Source organism: Clupea harengus, chromosome 15 (assembly GCF_900700415.2).
Source record: "Clupea harengus chromosome 15, Ch_v2.0.2, whole genome shotgun sequence".
NCBI lineage: Eukaryota > Metazoa > Chordata > Actinopteri > Clupeiformes > Clupeidae > Clupea > Clupea harengus.
Window position 1 is genome coordinate 6,927,120 of NC_045166.1, and position 20,034 is coordinate 6,947,153.

General features: G+C 46.1%; 1 protein-coding gene across 3 annotated transcripts in view; it reads left to right on the top strand.

Annotated features, from left to right (window-relative positions):
• Positions 1-20,034, top strand: part of LOC105889831 (signal-induced proliferation-associated 1-like protein 1) — a 76,270-nt gene that overhangs the window by 6,368 nt on the left and 49,868 nt on the right. For 2 of the 3 annotated variants that reach the window (XM_031581502.2, XM_031581504.2), the window contains exon 2: positions 14,448-14,516. The gene's annotated coding sequence lies outside the window, so the exon portion shown is untranslated. Of the gene's footprint in view, positions 1-2,774; positions 2,835-14,447; positions 14,517-20,034 lie in introns of all 3 variants that reach the window. The other variant, XM_031581503.2, reaches the window with a different exon arrangement.

A 20,034-nucleotide genomic window follows, 5' to 3' on the forward strand; every position in this document is an offset into this window, starting at 1 on the left:
ACGTGTGTGTGTAGTTCTCGTAAGACTTGTTGTAGGCCCATATCAGTCATGTCTTCGGTAGGTCTAATGCGCTATAGCCATCTATCACAAATAACAAGTAGTCTAAGTAATTTATAGCCTGGCAGAAGGTAGCTAGCATCTTAGGCTGTAACATACATCCTCAGTTAACACACATGAAACAGCATGTTACGGACTGGGGAGCACGAACCTCCGCGACACGAGAGACAATCAGCACTGCTGGCAAAGATTTCTAAAACGGAGCAATCAATCCTAGCACAGTCATAGGTAAGGTCTCTTGCCAGTTAACCTCGCTATCTAACTGTAGCAAAGGGAGCCATCTTAAAAATGGGCAGTTATTGCTAGGGTGTATTAATATGAACTAATTAGCTGCGAAGTGAAACTTATGTATTTGGGAGCCAAGTGGGGAAGCTGCACAGGCACCCTGAGTGTTTCTACTTTTTCCAATTATATTTTTACGAGTTAAATTGAGCATACTGTAATGTCAGCTTGATAACTAGCTGCCACTTTATGTAAATGGCACCCTGCTATTAAAACTGTGTTGTATTAAAAAAAATTAAAGTACACACACACAGGCACCCACACACCCATACCCACACATATACACTCACAGCTCAGAATAAAGGCTGATAATGATGGCAACCATTTAGTTTGATTTGCTGGTAATGAGGGCCACCGTTTAGTTGGATAGCTCCTGCCTGGTTGCCAAGCTTGGCAAGCACATTTTAAAGTTAAAGTTAAGCCCTGCTCTCAGGAGTTTTCAGCTCTTGGCCCGAGTGCTGAGCTGATCGTGAACTCAGGGTTGCCTGCAGTTTAAGGTGGCGCTGATCCAGAGGTGTTAGCTCTCAGGCAGAGCCGTTACGGTCAGGTTTAATGCACCATTAACCTCATGCCTGGTTGGAAGGGGAATGTTTGCACACTAACAGTCCCAAAGAGAGTGATCCAGAGGGAGAGAGCTAATCAGAACACTCCTCTGGATCACCATGGGTGCAGCTTTTGTTGTTAGTCACTCAGGTTTGTGGTTTTGTTGCTGATGGCAGCAGGTGTATTTTGGACAACCCTAGAATTCTAGAATTCTCTCACTGCGCCGGTCACCAGCGAACGTGTCACTGTGAAATCCCACAGCAGATCTTATTCAGCCATTTTGTTGTTCTTCACACGACTCTATTGGAAATTGGTGTTTTTTTTTTAGTAAACACGTTGTTGGGGTTTCTGTTTTTCAGAAAAGTGAAACGGCCTCATAGAGTTCAACCTTTCTCTGCCAACCTTGCCTACACAGTAGACAGATTCAGTGAAGGCTCCAGCAGCAGGGAGTGAGTGAGTGAGTGCCGGTCGATGGCATAAAGGGTAGCACAGACTACATAGACATGGTTGGTGGTGAGGGGGGTCTCTTGATTCACTTGTAAACCTTTTTTTTTGTTGCTATATCCAGGGTTCCCAAGGTTTTTGGCTATATCCAGGGTTCCCACAGTCATGGAAATCTCGGGAAAAGCCATGGAAGTTTTAACATTCCATTTTCCAGGCCTGGAAAAGTCATGAAATTTGAAATTCATGACGTATAGTAAATTCATTGAAAAGTCATGAAATTTGATTCTGTGTATATAGGTCTAATACAAAATTAATTATTGAAGTTAAATTATTTAATTTAAGTTATTATACATTACTATTAAATGTTTTGTGTGAATGTCTGTGGCATGATGGTGTCCCCTTGACCTGACATGGACTAACTTGCCTGAATAGAAACTTTAATTTAATAATGAGTACCAATTATGAGTACTTCAAGCTTGTGAAAGATCATGGAAATGTCATTAAGGTCCTTGAAAAGTCATGGAAAGGTTAATAAAATGTTGTCAATGACACTGGGTGGGGACCCTGTATATCACCACTGTGAGGGATATAGTAGCTTGAGAGGCATAGCAGTGTCTGTTGGAGGGAGGCAAACAGATGTCTGTGGCCACGCTATTGAAGCCAAACCCACCAGGCTTTTCCATAGAGGATGGTGCTGCTGCAGTAATTGAACTTGTCCCAATTAACTCTATGTGTGACTGGTATGTTTTGGGCACCACAATGCAGACGGAATGCAGAGCTGAGGGCACACAATGGGGATGAGGTCATTCCTTTCAATCCCAGTAAAGCCCCCTGCAAACTCTGGAACAAAGCAAATCTGTGTGCACCAATACCCTCCATCAACCCCCCACTCCAATGCACACACACACACACATACACACACACACATATACACACACACACACACACTCGCCCTCAGACCCAAACTCACAAACATATGTGAGTCTCGGTGTACATACACACAGTGTCAACATTGATAATAGGCGGAGCAGGTTAATGATTCTTTGGACTGAAAGTTTGTGTGTGTGTGTGTAGTGCGTGTGTGTGTATGTGTGAGGGAGAGCGTGAGAGAGACACCGACTAAGTGTGTGTGTGTGCTCTTGTTGACATGGACGCTGTGTCTGTTCTGTATCTAGTATGTGTCCTCTACTAGCGAATCAACAACTAAATTGTGCATGACTAATGCAGGCCCATACGTCCTGTTCTTTAGCCTTCTTCATAGTGGCTACCCTCTGACCTGTGACCCTGGCTCCCAGCACTCACACACTCTACTCATGACTGCTGTTTGGTGAGGGAAAGAGTTTAGGCGTTGCTGATGTTTGTCTGTCGGTGAGGAGCCTCCACCTGATGCTTCGAGACGCTCTTTGAGGGTGTCCCAAGATTCCACTCCGTCTTTCTTTCTCTTTCAGCGCTACTTCAGTGCCAAACCAGAAGCCCAGCCCAGCCCAGGCCAGGAGGGATGGATTTGGGTCAGTGATTTTATAAGAAAGCATCAGGCCTTTGTTTTGGGGGTGGAGGGCTGGGTCCCTGAAGTACCTCATTTGGTTTTTCAGTGGCAAGGCAGGGATAGGACTGGTAGAGGATGAGACCCTAGTATTGGCAAAGCAGTAGTCTTTGTGATCATCAGTAATGAACATTAAGAGAGTTAGCTAGCAGTGCGGGTGTTCTGACAGACTGCTCTTCCTCATGACTCTTTTAGCCATTGGCTCTCAGCTACAGAATGATGGTGGGCTGAAGAGCCGTGTGACATCACAATGAAAACGGACTGAAAACAAGACGCGGGTCGTGACGAGTGGTGTGATTATCCGTGTGTGTGTGTGTGTGTATACACACAGGTGTTTGTGTGTTTTTTGGAGTGACCTCATACACTGATGAGGTTTGGCTTTTATGGTGCTCCCAGAGTGCCAGAAGGAACCTGTCATCATCACTCTACCCACACACCTGCCTGAATGTGGTGCAGGTGAGAAAAGAGAGAGAGCGAGAGAGAGAGGGAGAAAGAGAGGGAGAGGGAGAGAGAGAGCCCTTGCGGCATCATCTTCCTTCTGGCAGCGTTGCCATAGCAGCAGCAGCAGCAGTAGCAGTACGCAGTGGTGAAGCTGCCGCGATAGAGGCCTGACACTATAATGACAGGGATTTCCCCCCCCTCTCCCTCTTGTCTCTTGTGTGTGTTTTAAAGAGGATAATTAGCACTCATTTTCATCTGGTTGCCATGCGCTGCCTTCCTCTCCCCTCTCGGAGGAGAGGTGCAGATGATGGAAGCTCCAATGCACCTGGAACAACGCCTGTTACCAGGTCTGGTGGCAGAACCAAAAGCTGTGTGTGTGTGTGTGTGTGTGTGTGTGTGCGTGCATTCTCGTGGGTGTGAGCATGCTCGTGTGTGTGTGTGTGTGTGTGTGTGTGTGAGTGAGCATGGGTGTGTGTGCCACGTAATGGTTAAAAACTGATGAGTCACAGACAGAGCAGTGGAGGAGAATAATTATCGCCTAGGTCTCTGGACCATTTCCTCCAATCGGTAATTTCCTCGACCAGAGAGGCAAATGGCAAAACACGAGCAGAGAGACAGACGGAGTGGAAAAAAGGCCGAGTGAGAGAGAGAAGCGGTGAATGGATGAGGGGAGAAATGAAGAGTGGACTTGAAATTGAAGAGAAGAGAGAAATGGTCTGGATGGAATGGTTTGCACTTTTTCCAGGTGCACCAGAATCATTTGTTGGACTACTTTTCCCTGTTCTCCATGATAAAACGCTCATCTCTCCCCCCCCCCCCCCTCCATCTGGAAGCAGGAATGGAAGAAACGTGTCAAACAGGAATTAACTGGCCTCCTACTGCCCACACACACACACACACACACACACACACTCACTTCTAGACGGTATCTTGTGGATCCACATGTCCTAGCCCCCACACCTCCCAGCTATGTTGTTGCATGCGTGAGGGGTCTAGCGTGTCGAGATGAAGATGACCACACAGGCGGCTGTGGGGGCTGGCTGATGAATAGACTGCTCAGTTAAGGGGTTATGGAATTACAATCAATCTGAGGAGCTTTTCCAAATGTTCCCAACAGGAATCCTTCTTCCTCGACGCTAACTCCCATTCCCACCCGGGCCCTGCTTATCTCATACAACGCAGAGCTAAATTCCTGTCCGTAGCGATCACCTTATGAGGGGCTACTGCCTTTGCGTTGCCACGACACCCACATGGAGACCGTTCCGCCATCACTTACTAGCTGGTTGTGTCTTTCTCTGATGACATGAATGGGTTTGACGGCCAGCGGTTGGTTGGGAAGATCAGCACAGAAAGATGGAGGAAAGATGGAGTGTAGCCTCGGGCCCTGTGCTTTATTGTTTTGTCTTTTGGGAGGGAGAAACCGCCCAGATCTCTGTAGACGGGCAATGGCTTGACCTCTGAACCCTGCCCTTCATCCTCCCAGCCTTTCCTTCTCCCTCTCGCTCTCTTTGGATGATCGCTGAACGGGTGAAAGCATCCGACAGAAAGCAGCTTAGCGACAAGCCCTTTCATTCTGAGGGGAGCTCTTGTTTTATTGTGGCGGCGGCAGTGGTGGAGGGAGGGGGTGGGATTGGGTGGTTGCTGGGAAATGGGGGGGGTGCAAAGCCGCACATCTGTCAAAATGTCACATGGCCTCTTGCCCCGTGGTCTCCATCTCCCTTCTCCATCTCTCTGTTCCTCTCTCTCCGGCAGAGCGGGGATTACTGAAGGCATGCCTTTTTCTCACGGTCATTAAAAATGCCGACTTGTCAGTCTTGGCCTCAAACAGCCACACGGATGGGAGGAAGGAGTTACGGCCTGTCTCTGAAAATTGACACTCTGTCACTCTGAAATACCACATGAATTTGTAATGGGTTAGGCTTCCGTGCAAGTCCTCTATTCTATTGCTTGGTCTCTTTGCAGACGAATGCTTATGATGTCGGTGAACGATGCCTTTTATATTTCACCTACAGTTTGGAATTGTTTTCAAATCCTTCTGTCAGCTTGCTGAAATTATGCGTCAAAAGTTTGTCCTTCCAAGGAAACAAAGGTCTGGCAAACATCTGACCCTTGTTGTGGTTTGGAGAAAACAAACAAGGAATAAAAGATTGCTTAATTACCCCTAAGTGGATGCTCGAGCTTGAGATGCTGTGGATTAAACAGGATCCAGAGCGGATTTTGGCTCTTGTCTCCCCCCGCCTCTTGCCAGTGTTTTATGTTACTAGATATCCCGGGTCTTAAAGTGGATACATGTGGAGGATCCTCCGCTCCGCTCCTCGTCCTGGCACTGACTGTCTGGACCAACAGCCTCTTTTCAAACATCCAGCTATTTCAAGCCCAATAGCTAGCTTGTTGTGGAGGTGCTGTGTGCTAGTTGTGTCGTGCTTGTTGTGGAGGTGCTGTGTGCTAGTTGTGTCGTGCTCGTTCTGTTGTGGAGGTGCTGTGTGCTAGTTGTGTCGTGCTTGTTGTGGAGGTGCTGTGTGCTAGTTGTGTTGTGCTTGTTGTGGAGGTGCTGTGTGCTAGTTGTGTCGTGCTCGTTCTGTTGTGGAGGTGCTGTGTGCTAGTTGTGTCGTGCTCGTTCTGATCGTGGTTGGGGAAGACCATAGGTGGTGGTGGGAGGCTAATGAATGCTCATCCTTCTGTGAAGAACATCGTGTTGCCTCCTGGTATGAAATTGAAATGCGCTGTATAAATAAAGTTTGATTTGAGTTGAATCTAACCCTGCAGTAGGTGCTGCACAGACTGGACCCATTTTAAATCAGGAGACCTCAGCAGGACGTGTGTGTGTGTGTGTGTGTGTGTGTGTGTGTGTGTGTGTGTGTTGAATTAGAGATATATATCACATCGTTATGGGACTCTTGGGCGGCGGGGGTGGGGTGAATTTAAGGCTGCAAGAGTGTTTATCACTGCCTTGCCCTCCCCTGGTGTGGATAGCTTTAGCTCTCGAAGGGCAGGAGACATCTGAGAAAAAGAGTCCAAAAGAAGCCCCAGGATGCCAGTGATTTAGGGCTTTCATTAGCACGACCACCCTCGGTCTCTCTCGGGCCCTCGCCGTGTACACACAACAGAACAGAGACGGCCATGAACAGTCAAGCCTCTCCGCACCCTGACACTCTCACCTCCCAGCCCAAGTTCCGTGTAGCACGCTAAACAGTAGCGCATTGTAGAGAAGCAACACACTGAAGCAGAATGGACTCCGCTGTGCTAAACACGAATGACTATTGATGTAGAACGTAATGTAATGTGCGCATGTTATTGGTTTAGTTGTGGCTTTTAGGGTCTTTTATTTATTCATTTATTTTTTGAGGCCTTGAGGAATTGTTGAAAGTAGTTGGGAAGACTGCAGGATAAACATGACCTTTGTCCTCTAAATCTCTCTGACACCTAAACAAAGCGATATTGTTTAACTTGCCAAAAGCACGCTTCGCAGTAATTGTGTAGTTAAATAAGGGAGCTGTGGAGGGAGGATTGATGGCAGTCATACTGCCGAAATGAAGGCATCGAAGTGTCGAGACAATAAAACAACACAAGATGCAGGTTTATGCAGATAGGCTGCTTTTAGGTCGCCTAACACACATAACCTTTATTATATAGGGTTAGTTTTGTCAAGGCTCAGGCCTGTGAAAGATAGTTATGTTCCTATACAGAGCAGCTTGTGAAAAAGAGGTTACCCTAGGTCATCACATAACATATTTAGAGTAGAGGGCATGGTTACAAAAGAATGAGAAGTTTGCATACATACAAATCTGCCCTGTCATATAGAGGGGGATATCCGGTCATGAGTATGGAGAGTTCTCCTTTGATGTCAGTGGCTATTGTCTGTGCACATGAGTGTAATGTGGTAATGATCAAGTTAAACCGCACCACTGTTGGTCAGATGTGATGCAACCAATCCTGTGGTATTATGGGAATCAGTTGAATATTGGGGAATGCTCACTAAATTGAGTGAACAGAATGAGGCGTGTCTGTGACATCTGGCCTACAGAGTCAACTGAGGACCTCACACACTGTGACACACTGACACACTCAAGGTGAGGTCATTACTGTGACACTGCTCAGTCTAGGCCAGAGAGGGGGGTGTGTGCTCATTGGAGCGGATTGTAGGTCACTCTTTAGGTGCTATTTCCTCTGGGCATTTGAAATGCCTCTTGGTTTTTGCAAGGGTGACGATTTCACTCTAGCAACTCAAGCCACTGTAGTTCTGTAGTTAAAAAGCCTTGCCACACTTAAACACACACACACACACACACACACACTCAAACACACTCTTGTAATTGCACAGGGAATGTTACATAAGCCAATAAAAGGTGTTAATTATTTCCAGGGCCTTGGCTGCGTGTGTAAAAAAAGGAAAAGACCTTTCAGAGTAACAACGACGTACTTTGTAGGGTATTCTTTCACTGATCTCCGTTTTTCTTTCACTGGTCACAGGCTGTAGCAGCATGCATCGCAAGCCTGGCATCACAGCACTGATAGCTTTTCACAGAAGGATTTGAAGAGAATCCTAAATTCTGTCTCTCTCTCTGTCTCTCTCTTTTTTTTGTCTTGGGAAGAAGAGATTAAATCTCTACAATCACAAGCCTTTCAGACCAAGTAGCACTCTGTGTGCCTCTCCAGAAGCCTCCCACTGATTTCCCACTTTTGGTGTGGGCAGGAGGCAGAGAAAAAGAAGAGAAAAAGAACTGTCTTGGTGGAGATAATTTAAGTCGCAGTTACGTGCCATTTTATGTAACTGCGTCTCGATGTCTAGGATGCTGTTGCCCTCCCCAGACCAAGTTGGTCTGTCTTGCGCTGCTTCACAGTGTGGAACCCGAGCTTAATCACCGGTTCTCGCGGGTTCCTGCAAGATGCATACTTGAAGTCTGTGAAGTATATTCTCTTTTTATACGAATCATGATGCGACAGCTTTCCCCTGATGCTCCCAATCAGTTGAGGAGCCGAGGAGGGACGAGCTGTACAATCCTCCGGGGCCTATTCTGACACCCCTGCTGCTTTTGACATCTCCATTTGTAAGTCACTGGCCTTCTGGCATTAGTGCAGCGGGGCTTAGCTGTTTGTTTTAATGGGCTAAGTGTCTGCTTATAGCTTGAAGTGGATCAGGCCTGCCAGCTGAGGTGTTCGTTGGCATAAATATGCAGTATGGAGTTTGTTTGGAAATCTGAGTCCATCTGGTTGGCTGCTGAACCCTACTGGATGTGCACGCATAGATTTGCAATGCCTGACTTTTAAAAACAAACCACTTTAACCCCTCAGGTGTCCGGTGGGCTAGATTCAGACACTTGTGGTTCTGACATGCTGTGATTTTTATTTTTGAAAATTTTAGCAGCTTTTAACAGTGGTTCCAAAGTCACATTTTAGTTGTTTGAATTCTGCAAAGTTGTAGCATGTAATAAATGCATGTCATATATTTGTATTTTTCTCAAAAATTCCCTTTGAAATAATCATACTGTGAAAAGTACTTTACTTGCACTGGAATATGTGCAAAAAGATATACTGCACCACAGTGCAGGGTTTTTCCTGCATAGAGAAAATTTGGGCGCGCGCCTAAGCCGTTTTCCCGAGCGCCTACAACAAATCGCGAGCGCCTAAGGCAAAAAAAAAAAGTCCGCGATAAAAAATAAAAATAAAAAAAAGCTGTCATTCATGGCGCAATTCAGCTTAATAGTGTTTTGAGCCCTCACCGTCGACTTCAAGGGCGCATCCCACCTCCCACCCCCTGAGCCAATCATTGAACAGAGGCTGCTCCAAGCTTGCCAGTTTAGAGAAGACGTTGGTTTGGATTTGAGATTTGAGCAAGCAACTTAATGTAGCTAGCTTTTAGCTGTTTTAAACCAAGGGACTTTACTTCAAAAATGTTGTTTTCAACCTGCTTACAAATCTGGTTAAAACAACTAGTGATGGTGTTTTAGAATAATATTAATGCCATATACAATAACTGACTTTATGTTAACACCACTAATTAATGTTAGCTGTCTTAATTATTTAGCGCAATGCTAGCATGCATCTACCGTAATTCGATATTTAACCAAGGTAGCCTATTGTAGCTACTGCAAAATATTGATCGCGACCTGTTTACAAATCTGGTTAAAAAGATAAAGGTGAGCTGTTATTTATAGATATGAATTATTTCTCATGCATCTAATGGCTTACAGCTACCTGTAAAGCATCTAAACGTACAGAGTAAGGGAGGTTGACTGCTAAATACAGTACATTAAGGCAGCCACCAGTCTTTGGATAGCTCTCATTAGTGAGTTATTGTATATGGCATTAATATTCTAACCATCACACATAGGATATATAGGTACACAAACACACTGCTTAAATAAAACACTAAGCCTACAGTATTTTTTTAAGATATTGTAGGCAACTGCTAGCTAGCTAGATAATGTCAGCAACTGCTAGCTAGCTGCTTGCTCAAATTCAAACCAACGTCTTCTCTAAACTGGCAAGCTAGGAGCAGCCTCTGTTCAATGATTGGCAATTCATCACGCGTGCAATGCATGTAAGCGAATATGGTCTCAATAGTATGTTTCAAGTATAGGCTACAGCCGAAACCTCGTTATGTTTTGATCAATAGTAATCGAGTTGATAAGCGTGTCTTGTCTAAACAATACGCAACTGTGAGGTGCGCGAATGGACAGAGCAGCCAGCTGCCAATCAGTCAACTTGCGTATGCATCCTGACTTCATCAGTCGGCGCTGATTTTGAGCATAACATTCTATTTTCAGTATTCATGGCTTTCAATGTATTAAAATATCTGCTATGTTGAGGACATACACAGGTGTAGGCTATTATTTGATTTGTCTACCCGTTTGAACGAGTACCAGTAGACCGCGGGGCCTCGGGAGAGGCAGACAACCGCATTGGTTTATCAATGAAAGCTCAGCTCGTTCGGAGGAGAGCGGATAGATTTGTGTTGCATCTCGAATATAATAACATTAATATTATCATTGATAAATAAACCGGTGCGGTTGTAAACTGTCGTTCCGCTGCGAGGGCCAGCCCGACGTGCACGAATACACCTGTACAAATGCAAATTAAATGTCCACTCAAAATGCTGACAAAAGTTTGATTTCCAACGCAGCCTCCATTGGTGGGCCAATAGAAGTTAAACACACTATTAAACATATTTGTGGACAGTTTTAATAATAAAAACAAAAAGAATGATATGTAGGTTTGTATAATAAAAATGAATAGTAATAATAGATAAACTTGAATTTCATAATTTGTGTGTTACATTTCTGACCACTGGTTAGTTCTAGATTTTATTGATATACATTTCAGTAGTTTGCATATGTAGAGGTAAACCTTGATAATCTTTGAACCATATATGATAGCACCATGGGGCTTGGACTACTGTCAATCTATTAGCCTATCTATTTTAATCTAAAGTGTAAGCAAAATGATTTCCTGAAGCATATCCTCCATTATTTATGAAATGGTAACATGTAAGCTAATAAGGTGACATGGTAAGACCGACTGTGCGCGCGTAGCGCGCAATTTTTTTTTTTGAGCACCGAAGACCCATTTTGACCCAGGAAAAACCCTGCAGTGGCAAACTGTTTTGGTCACTTGAGGTAATTCTCTGATGTCTTGGGTATGCTCTAAGTGTAAAAGCTCGTTGGCGCCCTCCCAATGATACCTTTTCATACGACAATGACAGGGTCATAAATGTACAGTGAGCTTGTGATTTAAGAGCTTTTGTGCTTATAGGGTACCCAAGACCTTAGGGAATCACCTTAAGTGACTAGCATACCCAAGATCTTAGGGAATCACCTTTTAGCGAAACATTTTCTACTGATGCTGTGACTGAGAGATGTACATACCTGAACATGACTCTTATTTTAGGAATGATTCAAACAGTAGGCATTTTATATGCCAGTGTATTAATGGGTAGGAAAAGCCTTTAAGATGCATGGCAGCGCTGTTATCATGTTGGTCTGGTCATGTTGGTATGATGATGTTGGTATGATCATGTTGTGTGAAGATTTGATTTGAGATTCCATTGATCTCATTTTTTATCAGCTTTGGCAACTGACTCAAGTGGGTTAAAACTTGACTTATGAAAGTCCTTATAAAAGCCAGGCAGTCAAGCCTTAAAACCCCTCACAGGAGTGTGTCTGGCTTTTTAAAACACTGAACCCATGCATTCTCACAAAGACCAGGATTGCAAGTACACACCATGACAACAAGAGTGCCTCCCCTCCCTCAGCATTTGGGAGGAAAATCGCCTCTGGACAGCAATCGATTGGGGCAGAAAACACAGAGCTGGTCAGCTCCTGCGATGCTTACACAGGCCTGGAATAAATAAATCTTGTGCTGAAAGAATTTCTGCTGCTGTTTTCTATCTTTCCTTTTCTTTTCTTTTCTTTCCTTCCCTTCCCCTCCCAGAAAACACCAGGGATCCTATGCTGAGCAGCTGTTGGATACTGTGGTTTTGGCTGGGTCAGTGCTAGGGGTTTCACAGAGCTTCTCTTGCCCTCCCTCCACCTCTCTCTCTCTCTCTTGCACACACACTCTCGCTCTCTTATACTCTCTCTCTTTTTCTTCCCTCCCCTCTTGCTCTGCAGAGGAATGCAGACAGACCTTATCTCAGGGTAATCATTCTCCCCTGTGATTGGTCCCTCTATGCCTCTTCATTCTCCCCTGTGATTGGTCCCCCTATGCCTCTTCATTCTCCCCTGTGATTGGTCCTACGATGCCTCTTCATTCTCCCCTGTGATTGGGCAGAGCTGGAGCCCTTGGGGTTCACAGGTCGGGAAGGTGGGTGGGGGTGGGGTCTTTGGGTGTTTTCCACTTTGGTATCTGACACCGCAGTAGTTGACGAGACCTTCTCTAGTCACTCTTTCCTTTTTAGATAGTTGTGAACTAACCTGTTATTTTTCAGGCCAACCTGACAGAGGCTTTAGGGAATTGTCCTGAAGTGTTTTCACCATTATCAAGCGTGCTTTTAGAAGCTGCTGGATTGCTGCCATTTCAGTAGGTTTGCTGGATTTATGCTTGGGATGGAAGCTGGCACACAGATTAGTTAAGATATAACCACTGAGACTCCTGGTAGATGAGGAAAAAAGATCACCTGGAAAAGCATGGCGTTTTTCTCTTTTGTGTGTCCTGGGCTCAGAAAATACTTTGTTGTTGTTGTTGCCAACGGTGACTGGTTTCCTGCGTTTGTGATATTGTGTGCTTCTTGCCACTCCTGACATGCAAGTGTTTCAGTTTAGTGTTTCGTTGCTTACATTTCTGTATCGTTATGCAAGAGATAGCATGTGTGTGAACGTGTTGCATTGTTTGTGTGTGTGGCACTCTGCCGTGTGTGTGTGTGTGTGTGTGTGTGTGTGTGTGGCTCAAGGAAACAAATGCAAACAATGGCGAGGAAATGAGCAGGCGTGTGATAAACGACTGCCAGTACGCCAAACCTTGGAGCGCGAGTCCTGAAATATCTGAGGACTTTGCACCGCCCTCGTCCGCCACCCCAGCAGATGGACGCGCTGTACTGCCTGTACTGGGTGGGGAGGAGAGCTCATGCTGTCGGTGTGCACTGCAGGCTCCAGAGATGGCTAAATGTCTTGATGTCTTTTTATTTGCGTTCATCAATTTGCCGTCATCACAAGAAGAGAGGGCTAGGGGAGGGAAGGTATTGGAAAAAAAGAAAAGAAAACCTTTTTGTGTTTGACAGCAGGGCATCAGGCCGTCTGGTGAAAGTGGTGTGTTTAAAAGGAAATGATGGCACTGTTATTGTAATATCTAAAGCTCGCAGAGGTTAGGGTGACACAGGAAAGCACAATCAGTTGCACCTCCTCAAGTGCAGTTTGAGTTCCCCTCGAGTCAGTTCGCTGTGATTTTCGTTGCCGTGGTTACCGGCTGGGGGAGTCTGGCATCATCCCCGAGGCACCAGAGGTGATGCCTCAGGACGGCTGCCTATCCCTCAACACACCGGGAGCCAAACTCCCATCAATTAAAAAATCATTCTCCACGCAGGGTTTACATTAAGCTTTTTCTTCTCTGTTTTCCTTCCTTCTTTGGGTTTTGTTTTCCACCTCTTCCTTGCTGTACTACTTCTGACAGTCGCAGTCACCAACACGTTGCCTTGAAATGTGAAGAGCAGAACTAATTAGCTTGTGTTCCTCGGATGCTTCCACTCCGTAGTCCCAGAGGACTTTTTTTTCTCTTTTGCCTCATTTTCTTCTCGGCGAGGCATCGGAGCTGAGCACCAGCCCACCCATGCTGTGCCTCGGAGTCCCTTCCTGCCCTGCGCTGAAATTAGGTTTCCAGTCCGCAAACAGCACCTGGCTGCTCGGAGGTCCCGCCCCCCCCCCCCCCCCCCAAGAGGCTATTGTCGGTCGGTGGAACCCACAGAGGCGAGCGGGATGTGGCTGTTAGGATAAGGAAAGCTGGCGAGTGGAGCAAGCCTGTCTGATGCATCTTCAGGGAGCCCACTGAAGGTCTGGGATAGGCGGTGACTGAATTCTGAGATCTGTGTATTCGGCTGGAGACGGGAGTAACAGGAGGCCTGTGGGGGCTTTGTATAGCTTATATAGCAGCTAGTATGATACCCTTTTGGCTTCCTTTCTGTTTTCTCGCTCTCCCTCTCTCTTTCTCTCTCTAAAGGACTGGCATACTGAGGCCTGTGGGGGCTTTGTATAGCTTATATAGCAGCTAGTATGATACCCTTTTGGCTTCCTTTCTGTTTTTTTTCTCTCTCTCTCTCTCTCTCTCTCTCTCTCTCTCTCTCTGTCTTTTCCTTCTCAGTCTTTGTAGCCCATATCTCGCCCGCTCTCTCCTGATGCCAGCCGTCTCTCCTGTTCTCTGTTTTAGAGAAGGCTGTTTCTTGGATGTTTCCTATGTAAGGCTGTCAGGATGTAAAGCTATCCACAAGTGTGTTCACTCAGCCCATTTCCTATGCTTGCATGTGTCTGACATGTGTTACGCACAGAAACCTTTTGGACCTGTACATCAATCGAAGGGGGGGAGGGGAGGGGAGGGGGGTTGACTTTCCTGTGTTTCCTAAGAAGCTGCCAGATTTATAGATTGAGGGGAAGGTTTTGATATTTAAAAAATAACCCCCCCCCCCCACCTTTTTGTTTTTTTCTTGTTTCAGGTCAACCTTCGAGGTGTTCAGCGAAGCGAGCTAGCTGCCTTTGATGCGAAGCTGAATCACACGAAACAAGTAAGTCATCAAACACTTCCACAATCTGTGTTCTAATTGGGCTACGGGAGGCTGCCAGCCACATATAGTCGGGCATTTTACTTCATCAATTAATGATGGATTTGCACATGCAAGGTTGCCAAGGAGACAAGTGTTTGAGGTAAGTGCTGCATATGATGGGGAGGATTTCATGTTGGCTTGAAGCTTATTTGTGCCGAGAAGGAAGGCTTTCACTGCCAATAAGGCCCGTACGCCTGGGCTGTGGCTCAGTAGATCTGAGAGATGTGAAATCACTTCATGTGCAGAACCCCTCAGGAGGAGAGTAGAAGACCTCACAACTAACACACTCATTTCCCTTTCCTCTCCAAACAAAGACTCATTATCCCCTTAGCCTATTAGTCTTGTCCTCCTCCTCTTCCTCCTCGCTTAAGCACCTTCCTCACAAAGCCTCTGATGCTCGCCCTCAATAACAGTTTACGTTCAAAAGGGGAGAAAGGAAAGGAGTAGGCAACCCTCATTTATCAAAATAAATGTGCACAGCAGAATGTTCCGGCAATCTGCGCGTTCCAACTGCCCACACACACACACACACACACACACACACACACACACACACACACACACACACACACACACACACCCCCCCCCCTCCCTTGCTCTTCTCAGTGGCGTCCCAGCAGCCTTCAGCGGCGGCTATTGTCTCAACCCACTCACCCACTCATGCTCAATCTCTCACATGAATGCTAGTTTGGGGTGGAAAAATGATTGCAGCATGCAAACCGGGGTGAAGAAAAAGGAAAAAGAAATTGAGAGAGCGAGAGGGAGGGAGGGAGAGAGAGAGGGAGAGAGAAAAATTACTGGTGATGTGTGAAAGTAAAATAGAGGCAAAGTGGGAAGCATTCATCTGAACAGGTTGTAATGGACCGCCCATTTAAAAAGGGAAAAAATCGTTAGCTGAAACAAAGAGAAGCTGTGGGTTGGAGCGATTGCGAGGACAATGGTGCATTGTGGCCTAGTCCATCAGAGTGCCAATGATGCACTTGACGGTGCAATGCTGCGAACTGACGAGCAAAGCACGGAGTGAAGGACCCTAGATTAATCCCACGCTGACTTGCATGGCCGCATGCGAAGCCAGCTGCTGCCAATTTATCTTAAGAGGTTAGCTTCTCCCACTATCTACCAGAGGTGTCTGTCACCTACCTTGTGGCTCGAATAAGCCATAGTATCAAATTATGACTGACATTAGGGTTGGTGTCTGGCGAGATTGTAAATGTTTAAATTTAGCCTTCAAGTGCTGTCATACAGACTGACTAGTAAGGTCTACGTTTTATTAGTAGTTCTGATCCTTTGGAATAAAACCATGACCGTGGAGATAATTATTATTATTATTATTGCCACTTTTAGTCATCAAATGTAGTGTCAAAAGTTCAGAGGTCAAACAAACATTAATTCAGGTATGGAACTAGAAAGCAAATGGCGGTGTTCCTCTGTCTGCACATGCTTTTGAATGTTCACTATAACATGTTCATATGCTAAAGTCAATGCTATGGGCAGGCGAATGGAAGCCTACCGTAAGGATTCTTTGAGTGCTCTGTGAAGTACTAAAGCACTATGTTAATGTCCTCCATATGTCATGGAGCCCTAAGCTTTTGAAATGTCTACTATCGATTAAACAAGAAAAAGAAAGCTCAGTAAAGACAACTTGTAGGCGGTGTGGGGGTGCCCTGGATAAAAGCAAAGCCGTAAACAGTCCACTGACAAATCAAAACAGGGCTTGGTTCTCCCACAGTCAGTAATACAGCAAATCCATTGTGTCACTCAACTATATCTGGCAGAAAGGCTGGATTTTCCTGTACGGCTGGGTTGCATCTCCCAGCGAATGATGCCTCCTTTTCGTCAGTCATGTGTGCCAAATCTGGGATGGGTGTTGATTAGATTTGTGGGCTCCATCCGTGTAGTTCATCCGCCCTAACCTGTCACCGCGGCTTATCCTGTCAGCATCAGGGATCACTGGCCCTGCAGAGGGGGGGCGGCTGTTGCAAATGAGGAAATGGGCTGTGTCGCCCTCTGGGACCTCCCCAGTCCCAGACGGTAAGGATCTGTGAGCCTGCCTGAGCCTGGGTGCTAATGGCAACCGCCTGTGTTGCCTATACTAAGAGCGCCAACTAGGGGTCTGTGTCTGTGTCTGTGTCTGTGTCTGTGTCTGTGTCTGTGTCTGTGTCTGTGTCTGTGTCTGTGTTTGTGCGCTCTTACCTGCTCTGAGGTTTTGGTCTTCTCCTTAGACCATGTGTGTGGCCTCCAGCCTACACACACACATGTCCTAACACCTCATGCCTGAGGGGCATATTGTCAGGTCTGCACTCATTTTACTTCTCCTTTTTTCTTTCTTCTTCAGCCCATTGAGTTATTATTAGTTATTATTATATAAAGTCTGCTTTCTCAGGGATTTTAAAACCGCCACAGGCTTTTCACTCACAACCTGGGCCAGAGTCACAGTCCTGTTATGTCAAGTTATTTTCTCATCAGGCAGAAGGGGAGTGTCAGTTGCAACACTTTTACACAGTCAGTTAAACTGAAAGAAGTGGTTAACAGTTAACACTTGTCCGTTAATGTGGGATATAATTATAGTTACGGTATTTAGTAGACGCTTTTGTTGTTATTGTTAATGTTATTGGCGTTGTTGCTTTTCACTTTGTTGAATGCACACACACTACCTACGTGAACAGTTAGACAGACACACACACACACACACACACACACACACACACACACACCCATACTAACAAAAGTGTAAATCTGTAGAATACTTAATCTCTTTGGGTAGAAGGTTCAGTTGAATTATGAAATGAAAATGTGAAGTTATAAATGGTAACACGCCTCGTCATCTAAGCTCACTGGTTCCAGCAAAGCAGGAGTTGCAGCAGCAGCCCACATGAGACGTGCGTCTGTGTGTGTGTGTGTGTGTGTGTGTGTGTGTGTGTGTGTGTGTGCGCCCGTTATCACAGTTTTTGTTGGAAATAATGGGTCTCTATCTCCCACCAGGAGGCAAAAGTGAAAGATTAGCCATCTTGTGTTTTGCTGCAGTTTTGTTTTGTGTTCTCCCATTGTACTTTCACCCCCGCACTATTTCATAGGATGAGGCTGGCTGTATAGTATCTGACAGGATTGTCAACAGGCTTTGAGCGTGCAGTCTCTCCTCCACTAACTGTGGTGGCGTTCCTATTTTCAGACATATTTCACTCACAGACAAACTCTGCAGCCATTTTAGTGCGGAGTGTTTGATTTATCTCTCGTCATAACAAGCCCTTGCGGAATTGTGAGCGTTAAAGCACGTGCTGAAAGATACTTGTGTTCTTTGTTCCATTGCAGAAGTGCATTGCTGTAGTGCAGTGCAAGCAGTGTTTTTGCACGGAGAGAACCGTAGTGCTGGCTTGGTCCTATTGGATGAGAAGTCTGCAGGCCCAGTCTATTCTTTCACATGAAATAACTTTTGGCCGTCCTAATGCCCGACAACTTTAACGGACATGCACTTCTTCCTGATTGCTCCAGGATACATTTCTGAACATCCGTCATTGAGAATCCCCGACATTCTGGCCTTGGTTTACTCACATATCTGGGTCAGGGGAAGAAAAACACGCCAGTCCAGCCCCTTCCTTCCCCAGCCACGGCAGAGACTCGGAGTGTCACAAAAGCATTTCCTGCTCAGAGTTCAGGAGGTGTGTGTTGGTCCTCACACAGGGAGAGACACAGGGAGAGGGATAGACAGAGACGGCGCTGGCCGGAGTCCAGGCAGCTGGCCAGGCAGCCCCCGGTCTGAGTGAGCGCTGCAGCATCTGGTCGTCAACAGGCCAGCTAGACTCGCAGCACTCTGACAGCCTGGAAAGGTTGCGTGTGTGTGTGCGTGTGTGTGTGTGCGCGCTTGTGTGTGTGCGCTTGTGTGTGTGCGCTTGTGTGCGCGCTTGTGTGCGTTTTAAGGTGGGGAGGACAGGATTCCACATCCTGCACCACAGGGATTGGTCTTCCCACAAAGCCACATGGAGATCCTCACGGTCCCTGAGGCACACTGACATGCTGTGGTTGTGAGGGTTGCAGATTTTTCCGGTCAAAGTCTTTCCACTTCCGAAGGTGCTTCCCACGAAAGACATTCCCACCTTTATGGCACAAGTATCTCAGACGATCTGTGCGCATCTTGATTTCTCTCTTCTGTTTTTCCTATCTGGACTTAAAGCATTTTAGGTCATGACACATTTGCAGTACAGTTCACATCTTATTTTATTTCTACTACGAATTTCACATTGTTGCATCTCATGATAACCTTAATGAACTGATGGCCTCAAACCTCCCACGTGGTGTTTTTGAAGAACATGTGGCTTTTGGGATGACCCACCATCCAAGAACCGAGGCAATTCCCTGGAATGTATATCTTTCCCGGTTTGTGTTTCTTGGCATGGACAAGCCAGGGCAGGGAATGGGCCGGGGGTCACGCCTGAAGTATCTCATCAGATAGCTGTGATGGTGATACATGTAGATGTGAGTGTGTTTGCACTCTCATCAGATAGCTGTGATGGTGATACATGTAGATGTGAGTGTGTTTGCACTCTCATCAGATAGCTGTGATGGTGATACATGTAGATGTGAGTGTGTTTGCACTCTCATCAGATAGCTGTGATGGTGATACATGTAGATGTGAGTGTGTTTGCACTCTCATCAGATAGCTGTGATGGTGATACATGTAGATGTGAGTGTGTTTGCACTCTCATCAGATAGCTGTGATGGTGATACATGTAGATGTGAGTGTGTTTCCACTCTCATCGTAGCGCTGCGGGTTGATGAGGAGTCAGGTGCTGTGAGCAGCAGTCTTTGTGATTGGTTGACTTCTGTGCCATGCCCACTGCCCCCCCACTCCCTCAATCACTGAACAGAAACGAATGTACATTTCTTTCTTTCTTTCTTTTTTTCTTTCTGCCTTTCTGGCTGTCTTTCTTTTTCTCTCCCTCCCACTCCTTTTCCTGAACACCAGTGCTGCATATATCCACCATCAAGAAGCGCTTGAGAGTGCCTGGACACAGCCAGCTCGGAATACAGTCAAAGATTCCTTCTCTTGAATGAATTTTCCTTTTTTTAAATGTATTTATTTACTTTAATGCAGGCACTTCCTCCCCAATATCCACGTGTGCCATGCACTGACCATGGATCCCCCCACGCTGCTGCCAGCAGCAGTTTGTAAAGAGTTACAGTGAGATTACGGTCATGCTGACTGGAGCTCCATCCGAGAAGAAAACCTGTAACTTGAGTTTGAACCCCCCCCCCAAAACCCCACCCCACCCCACCCCCCGTCCGTAAGTCGCTCCCAGCCTCATCCCTGGCTACGCTTCAGACGGGTAGCGAGGAGCTCCCGGTGTTGTTTTCTGATCTGAGCGTTACTGCGGCCTTAAAGATATTTGATGGTGGCTTCAGCCGAAGCCGACCTTTGGCCCCGCACCGAGTCTTTCTCTTTCTTTTCGCTCGGTCCTTTTTTCTCCTGTTCCGTGTGTTTGCC